We start from the raw sequence: 12,121 nt of genomic DNA on the forward strand, positions 1-12,121 counted from the left end.
AACATAGATTTGAACAATAAGTCATTTTCTGATGACATAGTCCTTTTAAAGTGACTGTCCAGTCAAGAGCTCAGCAATGAAATGTACGTCTTTACTTCCAGGGAATGATTGCCTACTATTTAGTTTTCTCAATGCTTCAGCTTGGCAACTTTTTAACTCAACTCCATTAGATCAGAGCTGTGATATGTGACTACATTTTATCAACGGGGACTAAAGGGAGTCTGAAACACACCTGTTGTCTCATTACTAGTTTACTCCTGGCAGCTTTTCCTCCTCAGATTGGCTGCTGTGTGTAATTTCTTCAAGTAACACTCTTACTGCTGACATTTGTTAAGATTTGTTGGACGCCAGACCTCAGTGGTCAACCTCCCTACCACTAGACAGACTTTCAACTAGAAAAAGAAAGAGGTTAGCACTCCAAGTTACAAGTGATATCAATTAATAAAAGCTTTATAATTCATGTTGGACATACAGTAACACCACTGCAGATTTTAAATGTAACAAAATTTCAGGCATAAGCTCTTCATTAGGCTTAGTAAATAGCTATCCAGCACAGCACAGTGGTGACTCTTTTTGTTTTCTTGGGATGCTGTGTGTAAACACATGTCTATCATGAAATCACAGAGAAGTCAATGCATGAGGAGCTGATTTCTATTACAGTAAGGAAAAAAAGAATTAATGTACAGTAATATTGGGCAAGCATGCTCGGCCAAACACTTTTTTACTCGAGTCTCCTCCCCGCACGCTTGTTGGCTGCTGCACAGCCAATAAACATGCGTGGAGGTACTGGCACTTTCTGTAATGCCGTAGCCATGTTGGTTACTGGCATTACAGTGATTAGCTGGCAGGAACGCGTCATGGGGTGGTATATAGCACCCCATGACACGTGGTTCAGCTCAGTCTTAGTCAGGGAGAGCTGCAGCAGAAGGGACTGATAGGAGTTGTATTTTTTTTTAGGCAGGGTTTACTGGTGAAAGGTGGTAGAAACCCAAAAGTCCTTTTAAGGACTATTCTTTTATCTGGCTGAAATATATATTATTAGCGCAACCTGCGCTAAATTGCTTGCAATTGTTTGGCTGCTGCTGACAGTGACACAAACTTTTCTACATCTGTTGTGTTACATTTGCGCTGTGAAATTCAGTGCAATTGTTTGGCCGCTGGTGACATCTCGTGTATAACGTTAGCGCATCCTAAATATCAATGATATTCAGTGTAATGTTTTCGCCGCTGGTGGCAGCGACATTACCTGCGCTACATCTCCTGCATAACGTTTGCACATCCTAAATATCAGTGACATTCAGTTTCATTTTTTCGCCGCTAGTTACAGCGACATTACCTGCGCTACATCTCCTGTATATATTTTTCCCAATCCTAAAGATCAGTGACATTCGCCAAATTTTTTCACCGCTGGTGACAGCGACATTACCTGCGCTACATCTCCTGTATAACGTTTGCACACCCTAAATATCAGTGACATTCAGTTTAATATTTTTGCCACTGGTGACAGCGGCATTACCTGCACTACATCTCCTGTATAACGTTTGCACATCCTAAATATCAGTGACATTCAGTTTAATTTTTTCACCGCTGGTGACAGTGACATTACCTGCTCTACATCTCCTGTATAACGTTTGGGCATCCTAAATATCACTGACATTCAATAAAAATTTTTTGCTGCTGTTGACAGCGACATTACCTGTGCTGCATCTCCTGTATAACGTTTGCACATTCTAAATATCATTGACATTCAGTTTCATTTTTTCACCGCTGGTGACAGCGACATTACCTGCACTACATCTCCTGTATAATGTTTGCGCATCCTAAATATCAGTGACATTCAGTTAAATTTTTTCGCCGCCGGTGACAACGACATTACCTGCGCTACATCTCCTATATAACGTTTGCACATCATAAATATCAGTGACAGCCAGTAAAAAAATTTTGCCACTAGTGACAGCGACATTACCTGCACTACATCTCCTGTATAACGTTTGCGCATCCTAAATATCAGTGACATTCAGTTAAATTTTTTTTGCCGCTGGTGACAGCGACATTACCTGCGCTACATCTCCTGTGTAACGTTTGCACATCCTAAATATGAGTGACATTCAGCTAAATTTTTTTACCGCTGGTGACAGCAACATTACCTGCGCTACATCTCCTGTATAACGTATGGGCATCCTAAATATCACTGACATTCAGTTAAATTTTTTTGCCGCTGTTGACAGTGACATTACCTGCGCTGCATCTCCTGTATAACGTTTGCACACCCTAAATATCAGTGAAATTCAGTTAAATTTTTTCGCCGCTGGTGACATTACCTGCACTACATCTCCTGTATAATGTTTGCGCATCCTAAATATCTGTGACATTCAGTTTAATTTATTTGGGCATACACTAATAAAACCTGCGCTACTGTACGTGTGACATACTTGCAAGCATATATACCATTTAATATGCTCAAGGCGAGCAGTAAGGGACGGGGAAGTGACAGTGCTGCTGATGGTGCACGCAGAGGCCGTGGCCCAGTTTGCAGGGCGGCGCAGGACACCACCCTCGAAGTCACACCAGTGCGACCAGGTGGTCGGTTGGATTGGAGCAGATAATTCTTCCAGTCGGTTAAGCACCACCCTGTCTTCCACAAAGTTCAGTCTCAGTAGCCAAGAGACTGGTCAACAGAATCCTCACCCTGATCCTTTTTCCTCCCACCAAGGAGAGTCTTGGCAAACAAGTGATCCCACACTCGAATATTCAGATGAGCTCTTTTCATCGCTATTCTTTGATTTGGCCCTGTCGCCAAGCCCGCTTGAAGAGGCACATGAGGAGATCTTGTGCACTGATTCACAAACTCTTGAGCATCCACAGTCAGAAAAAGATGAAGGTGGGGAACGGCAATTAGTGTTTCACGAGGTGGACGATGATGATGAGACACAATTGCCAAAAAGTCAACCGCAATTAGTGTCTCAAGAGGTTCATGATGAGGATGAGACACAGTTGTCAATAAGTGAGGCTCTTGTTAGGTCAACTAGTCAGGAGGATGATCAGAGTGAGGAAGTGGAAGATGAAGTGGTGGATGATGAAATCACTGACCCAACCTGGGAAGGTGGTAAGCCGAGCGAGGATTGCAGTACAGATGGGGAGGGATCCACAGCACCGCAACAGGCTGGAAGAGGCAGTGGGGTGGCAAAAGGGAGAAGGCGGGCCACACCAAACAGGCCCGCAACTGTTCCCCGGATTGCTTGCGGCAATCTACCTTGCCAAGGGGTAGGTGTTCCGCAGTCTGGCGCTTTTATTAGGAAAGTGGGGATGATAAAAGAATTGTCATTTGCAACCTGTGCTGTACCAAAATGAGCAGGGGCCTGGGTCCACAATCAGTGTCTGCGGGTCACACCACTGCCTCCTCTTCCCCTGTGTTACGTGCTGGCCAATCCCCTGTCCAAGACGCAGGCCTGGATGCCTCCCGCCCTGCACCTGGACCTTCGCAAGCACTATTAGCTAGCACATCCACTTCTGTGTCCCAGCGCAGCGTACAGATGTCCATACCCCAAGCCTTTGAATGAAAGCGCAAATAAGATAGGATAAGATAAGATGCCTTTATTGTCACTGTACAATACAATGTAATACAATGTACAATACAATGAAATGTTGTTTGGAGCAATCCTAGAAGCCATGGACAGAGGAACAAGAACTGACATTTAAACTAAAGCATTGCACTAGAAAGCATTACTATTCACCAGGGGCGTCGTTAGGTCAAAACATTCGGGGCTTGAGCCCCGGATGTTTTGTCCAGTGCCCCGAATGTTATGCTGGCCCCACCCCCCCTTGTACTTGTTCCGCTACTTGCGGGCTGCGCGGGCATGAGTTCAGTTACTTCGGTGCGCAATCCCGTCCTGCAGCACGTGATCCTGTGAAGGTGGGACTGCTGAAAGGGGTTAAAGTACAAGGGGGGTTGGGGGATGATCTGTGGGGTTGCACAGATGGCTAGGCCCTTCACAGTAGTTATTAACCCCTTTCAGCAGTCCGCCATTCACTGAAGGGGGGACTGCTGAAAGGGGTTAATAACTACTGTGAAGGGGGGACTGCTGAAAGGGGTTAATAACTACTGTGAAGGGCCTCCCCCCTCCCCCCTGACAATGGGGGCGTGGCTTCATGGGGTGGGGGTGGGGCTTCACAGGGCGTGATACAGTGGGCTTGTGCCCCAGATGTTTTCAAACCCTAGCAACGCCCCTGCTATTCACAGTTCACAGCATATATATAGCAAGAGCACAGTAGGAAGTGCTTATGAGTATATATACACACTGATTCAGACACCACTGCAGACAAGAGATCATCATGGGTTCATAAATGCAGCAGTCACTTTCAGTCTGTGGTAGTTTCTATCCTAGGAAGGGGCAATAATCTCTGAGACTGATTGTTTTGGGGTAAAAGTTGTTCTTCAGCCTAGTGGTGTGGGCATGTAGGGCTCTAAGACGCCTCCCACCCACAGGCCATAGCACTAAACACGCACCTTTCCAAACTACTGGCCCTGGAAATGTTGCCATTTAGGCTTGTGGACACTGAGGCTTTCCGCAGCCTGATGGCGGCGGCGGTCCTTCGTCACTCAGTCCCAAGCCGCCACTATTTTTCCCGGTGTGCCGTCCCTGCCTTACACCAGCATGTGTCCCGCAACATCACCCGTGCCCTGACCAATGCAGTTATTGGGAAGGTCCACTTAATGACTGACACATGGACAAATACTTTTGGCCAGGGACGCTACATTTCCCTGACGTCGCACTGGGTGAACTTTGTGGAGGCCGGGAGCGAGTCGTACCCTGGGATAGCACAGGTGCTACTGACGCCAAGGATTGCGGTCCCTACTTCCATCAGGATTTCTGCCACCACCTACATTAGTGGCTGCACCCCCCCTTCTCCACCTCCACTTCCTCCTCCACTTCCAATTCTCATCTTGCAGCACCAGTCAGCCATCACTCAGCAGCTAGAAGCAGTGTAGCACTGCAGTGGGGAAGCGGCAACAGGCCCTTCTGAAACTAATTTTCTTAGGTGACAAACAGCACACCGCCGCAGAGCTGTGGCAGGGTATAAGGGACCAAACTGAGCTGTGGCTCTCGCCACTCAACCTACAACCAGGCATGGTTATGTCTGATAATGGCCGTAACTTGGTGGCGGCTTTGGAGCTCGGCAAGCTCACACACATACCATACCTAGCCCACATGTTCAACTTAGTGGTTCAGCGGTTTCTCAAAACCTACCCCAATTTGCCAGAGCGGACGCTTTGCATGTGGAAGAGGTGGAAATGGGGGAAGACAGTACATAGGGTGATAGCCAGACCACCCTCCATTCGTCTTCTCAGCACGAATTGGATGATGATGAGGAGGAGGAGCAGGAGATGGTTGCCTCCGCTACAGAGGCTAGTACCCATAGCAGGTTTATTCCATCTGTTCAGCATGGATGGGCCAAAGAGGAGGAAGAGGATGAGGAGATTGAGAGTCATCCTCCTGATGAGGAAAGCGAAGTCTTGTCTGTTGGGACTCTGGCACACATGGCACACTTTGCTGCCTTTACCGTGACCCTCGCGTTATATGCATTTTGGCCAACACCAATTACTGGTTGTTCACCCTTCTCGACCCCCGCTACAAAGAGAACTTATCATCTCTCATTCCTGTGGTGGAGAAGCCAAGCAAAATGGTGCAATACCAGAAGTTCCTTGTGGAACAATTGCTCCAAAAATTTCCAGCTGGCGGCAGAGTACGTGGTTCCTTGGGCAACCGAGGAGGGGAGACGAGGGGAACATACAGCAGTTCCAACAGAGGCAGGGCAACACTCTCCAAGGCCTGGGACAGTTTCATGACACGCCGCTAGCACCCTCACCCTGATGCGCGGCCTAGAGTCACAAGGAGGGAAAAGTTTTGGAAGATGGTGAAGGAGTACGTAGCAGACCATGTCAGCGTCCTCAGGGATCCCTCTGTGCCTTACAACTATTGGGTGTCAAAGATGGACACGTGGCACGAACTGGCGCTCTACGCCTTGGAGGTGCTGGCCTGCCCTGCCGCCAGCATTTTGTCAGAGCGGGTATTTAGTGCTGCTGGGGGCATAATAACTGATACGCGCATCCGCCTGTCAACTGAAAATGCTGACAGGTTGACTCTTATCAAAATGAACAAAGCCTGGATTGCCCCTGACTTCTCTACTCTACCAGAGGAAAGCGGCTGAACATAAAGGCACTTTAAATGTGGCTTTTATGGTGTGCACCCCTTCCACCACAAAAAAGGGTATATGGTTCAGTCTTCCTTTTCTCGTCCTCCTCCATCATATCAACATACTTATTAGGCTACCCTCACTCCTAATGTTTTAGAGGGTCAGCTCAGCAGCTGACCCTCACCCCTAATGTTTTAGAGGGTCACCAGCAGGCCCTTGCCCTCAATGTTTTAAATGGTCAGATCAGCAGCAGGCCCTCGCCCCAAATGTTTTAGAGGGTCAGCTCAGCAGCAGACTCTCACCCCTAATTTTTTAGATGGTCAGATCATCAGCAGGCCTTCGCCCCTAATGTTTTAGATGGTCAGCTCAGCAGCAGACCCTCACCCCTAATGTTTTAGAAGGTCATATCAGCACCCCTAATGTTTTAGATGGTCAGATAAGCAGCAGACCCTCACCCCTAATTTTTTAGATGGTCAGATCAGCAGCAGGCCATTGCCCCTAATGTTTTAGAGGGTAAGCTCAGCAGCAGACCCTCATCCCTAATTTTTTAGATGGTCAGCTCAGCAGCAGACCCTCACCCCTAATTTTTTAGATGGTCAGATCAGCAGCAGGCCCTCGCCCCTAATGTTTTAGAGGGTCACCAGCAGGCCCTTGATCCTAATGTTTTTGAGGGTCACCAGCAGGACAACATCGCTGGCGACCTGGAAGTCCAAGATGCATCCAGACATCCTCCCCATACTGTTCCCAAACCATTTTGGTGGTGTTTCCATCAATTTCTGACCTTTTCCTATGAACCAGACACCCTCCCTTCTTCAGAGCAGGGGTTGCCTGGTTTAATGCTCGGGTTCTCCCATTGACTTTCATTGTGCTTGGGTGCTCTGTAGAGCACCCGAGGATCCCAAAGTGTTCTACTCGAGCACCCGAACACTTTGGTGCTCGATCAATGTACAGTTTACTAAACCACCAGTGAGAAAAGATGGCTATCAGGTACAGTAAATGCTACATGTATACTGTACTGGGACAAACATGGTTTTGTCTGTGGAAGCCTGGATGGTCATTTTAAAGAGGTTTCCCTGTTAAAAAAAAATTATATTTAAATTTTCCAAAAAAGGAACTGAGTATTATTTTTCAATTATCCATGATGCCAGATACCCTATGTCATGTGCAAGCATGAAGTAGAGGTGTCATGACCCAGGACCAAAGAGGATATCTGAAGATTAAGACTTAGATAGATAATAGTTATATATTAGCTGATCAAACTTTTCTGTTTTACCGGGAATATGTTTTAAAATGTTATACATTTTTAAATGAGTAGAATTTGACAGTAATTGGTTAAGTTTGTCTCAGTTTTTTGGTTTACAAAGCAGATTGTCATATTACTGCGTAATTACAAAATATACTTCTCATCTTGTGTATACCTACTAATGAACATAATCTTGTAATCAGAGCTATTTCCTAGCCTGAATTCAAATTTGCCTTGAAAACTGTCCAGGATCACTAACTTTTCAAAAAAGAGACATATGAAAAGTTTAGATCTGTGGGGGTCTGAATGCTGTGCCCCCACTAATCTCTGGGGCAGAACGAAGGGGAGCGAAGTGCTTACATATCATGCTCTCTCTCCTTGCTGCATGAGATGGGCTCCATAGAAGTCTAAGTGCCTGTCTCAATTCCATCCTCAGTAGCGAGGAGAGAGAGCATGATATATGAGCTCTTCACTTCCTTCTTTCTAAGGTTTATGGGGGTCTCAGCACTCAAACCCCCACCAATCTAAACTTTTGATATGTCTCTAACACATGTCAAAAGTTTTTTGAAAAGTAAGGGACCCTTTAATGATATTTCATTTGCTGTTTGAAGCACAAAATATAAACTATACTGGAGCTGATCAAAACTAAGGTTGTTTGAATAACCTCAATGCAATATTTTGTATACATTTTATAGTTCTAATGTCCTGATGTGGAGAATTAAATACAGATGTAGAAGTGCGTCATCTTTGTTGCACGGGTCATAATGTATAACATGTTGACTCATTTTGAATGGGTTTCATACAGGTTTTTGTTAAATTAGCAAGTGATATAAAATGTTTTATGTACTCAGCATTTCATGTTCTATCATTTTGCTCACTCTAAATGTTATTGAACAAGCATATCACTTGACAGTATATAATAATAAATACAACTACAGCATTAGGATTTTAATCTTGATAGTAGAGATTTTTTATTTGACATACGGCAATATTCATTTCTGACGTTTCGGCCGCAGGCCTTCCTCAGACACTGCCCATAAGAAAAAACTTAAGGTAAGTATAGGACTGACCAGAGTACATATAAATATATATAGTCAAATAACTTAACAAAAACAGACATAAAAATAAAGGAAGACATAATTTCCGTATTAATACCGTAATGTGATTTCTAATGGCTTTTTGCTATGCTAGAGCTGTCACTCTTGAGAGATGAAACTTTGCTCCATGGTATATTACAGATGCAGAAGGAAAATGCTGATGTTATCCTGAATACAATCTGGTGAATACAATAGGATAAAACACAATTGTTGTCCCAATCCTCTCACTGGTGTTTGGTTCGAAACTGGGTTAAGCTCTGTATATAACATAAGGAAGGAATACCCAGTATAGAGAAATATACCCAAAGTTGTTTTTAGTGATATTTTGCCAAATTAAGTTTCAAGTACTTACCTATGCTGCAGTGATGAAGTAGAAAGGAAAGACGCAGTATAATGGTAGTATGTGCATCTAGGTTTTCCTGTTTTAGTAAGGGAAGAAGGGGAAGTACCCCCTCCCGTTTGTAGTGCTCCTGTGTATGCGTTCCACTGTACCCGGAAGTTGAGGGCATGTGGAACACATATAGAAAAAATGCTGTAGGCTGGGGAATGAAGATGAAAGTGCAGAGTAGAAAGTAAATGAAGCGGTAAATGAGTTAAAAAAATAGGACCAGTACAATGTACGCGTAGTATGGGGGGCTTAAAGAAGTGTACGATATGTACGAAGGTAATCCCCCAGTGTGCATGCGCAGTAGGTGTGCATTCCACCAGCCGCCGCTGTGGAACGCACAGAGCGAGCTGTGCGTTCCACTGGTCATATCTGGTCCGGTGGATAGATTAAAGAGGAGATAGAGGAAAATTAGTGAAAGATAGACTAGAGAAGAGAATCTGGAGAATGAATAATGTATGAAATAATGTAGTAAGGTGATTTACTAATGTGATAGCATATAATATTAGGAAGAAAGATGATGTATAGAGGAAAAAACAAGAAAATAAAGAAAATGAAGTAGAATGAAAATAGAGGAAAAAGGAGAAAGGAGAAAAATAGGATGGGATGGAACAGAACGATGTGAAAGAACGATGTCAAAAGAATTATGTAAAAAGAATTACAGTAAGGTAGTATAATAAAATAAAATGAGATACACAGAGATGGAAAAATATGGATACAGGGATGATGGGAGTGGAGGAGATGAAAAAGGAGAAGGAGAAAATAGAAATAGAGAAAATGGTAAAATAGAAAAATAAAACTGAAAAAAATAGAGAAAAAATAATAATAATAAAATAACAAAAAATGTTACAATTTTTTTTTTATTGAAATGAATGAATAAAAATAAAATAAAATAAGGCCTGCGTGCCGAAACGTCACACATGAATATTGTATGTCAAATAAAAAATCTCTACTATCAAGATTAAAATCCTAATGCTGTAGTTGTATTTATTATTGCAAACGGGGTTGGAACCCTACTTACAGCAAATCCTATGGAGTGCGACAAAGATTTAATGTAACTTGACAGTATATAGCCAGTTTATAGCTCTGTTACTTGTGCACTGTTTGGTACTATTACTTGAACATACTTTGGCTAAGCTATTTGCACACTAGTATGCCCCTGGTTGCATTGCATAGTCTTTTCCACACTACTGTTTATAGCACCATTATTTGAAAATTGTTTGGCATTGCTGTTTGTTCACTGTAGTGCCCTGTTATTTGGAGATAATTTAGGAATGGTTTTGCCTTCTGTGTGATTATGTAATTAAATGTGTTGTCTTGTGAAAAATATTTTATTGAATACTTTTGTAATTGCATGTAATAAAAAACTTTGCAACTGAGTTTTTTAACCCCTTAAGTTCTGGCTCATTTAGCATTTTTCCATTTTTCTCCTTCCCATGTTCAATAGCCATAACTTTTTAAATTTTCCATGATATCTATACGAGGGCTTAATTTTTGCAGGATAATTTGTATTTTTAAAGGCACCATTTAATTTGCCATGTAGTGTATTGGAAACTGGAAAAAAAAGTATTTGTAGGGTTAAATTGGAAAAACCCACAATGCTGACATGCTGATGCTCACTGTGCGCTAAAAATGACATGACCTCCTTATTCTGTGGCTCAATATGAAAACAGCCAAACCAAATTGGTATAATTTTCTATCTTATGATTTAAAATAAAATAAAAACCTTTCTAGTGCCACCTGCTGTTTGTTTTTTTCTTTGTCCACTTTTTATTTACTCTCTTTATATGAATTTTTTTTATGGTACTACTTAATATGAGGCATTTCTGGTTAGTGGATCCTCTGGGTTGCCACAGTTTGATCAGTGGCTAATGTGAATAGAAACTAGTTTGCAGTAGCAAAATCTGAAGATGGACTTCTTAGTCGATGAAGCACAAGGTCAGGGCTGGCAGAGTTCATGCATTACAACAATCCAAGCAGACAAGGTCAAAAGCAAGCAGCAGAAATTCAAAGTCAGGGGCAATCCAAATCGAACGCTACAGAAACTAACACACCTGTTGCTCAGGCAAAGTGCAGGGGATATAAGCACTTAAATAGCTATATAGTGTAGTACTGAAAGAGTTTTTATTTTATTTAACTTTTAATTTTAGTAAATTGCCTGGAGCCATGTAAGATAATAGGCAAACATACCTTCCCTTCCTGCTCCAATCCAGTGTCACCACTCTGTTATCTTCCATTAAGTTACAGCTAGTGACATATTCTTTGGCTGCTGCAGTGACATTTTGCACGCTGCTGCAGCCAAACAATAATCTCAGTGGTCTTGTATCGTACTCCTCTGAGGCCAATGCTGCAGCCATACTATACATCACTGGCTGCACTCCAGTGAGTGCCAGCACTGGATTGGAGCAGGAACAGGAAGGGAGGTGTTTTTATTTTCATTTTACTTAGTTCTTGAGACTATAGTGAAATAAAAATGGGTTGTGCAGAGAGATTATATTAATGACCTATTCTCAGGATAGGTCATCAATATCAGATCGGTCCAATTCCCGTAACCTCCACCAATCATCTTTTTGAAGAGGCCATGGCACTCTCCACAACCCATTTAAGGGTTGTTTAGTTGCTGAACTGGATATGGCCAGGTAACATACAGGGAGTGCAGAATTATTAGGCAAGTTGTATTTTTGAGGATTCATTTTATTATTGAACAACAACCATGTTCTCAATGAACCCAAAAAACTCATTAATATCAAAGCTAAATATTTTTGGAAGTAGTTTTTAGTTTGTTTTTAGTTTTAGCTATTTTAGGGGGATATCTGTGTGTGCAGGTGACTATTACTGTGCATAATTATTAGGCAACTTAACAAAAAACAAATATATACCCATTTCAATTATTTATTTTTACCAGTGAAACCAATATAACATCTCAACATTCACAAATATACATTTCTGACATTCAAAAACAAAACAAAAACAAATCAGTTATTTATTTTTACCAGTGAAACCAATATAACATCTCAACATTCACAAATATACATTTCTGACATTCAAAAACAAAACAAAAACAAATCAGTGACCAATATAGCCACCTTTCTTTGCAAGGACACTCATCCATGGATTCTGTCAGTGTTTTGATCTGTTCACCATCAACATTGCGTGCAGCAGCAACCACAGCCTCCCAGACACTGTTCAGAGAGGTGTACT

The sequence above is a fragment of the Bufo bufo genome, chromosome 5 (genome assembly GCF_905171765.1).
Source record: "Bufo bufo chromosome 5, aBufBuf1.1, whole genome shotgun sequence".
Lineage (NCBI taxonomy): Eukaryota > Metazoa > Chordata > Amphibia > Anura > Bufonidae > Bufo > Bufo bufo.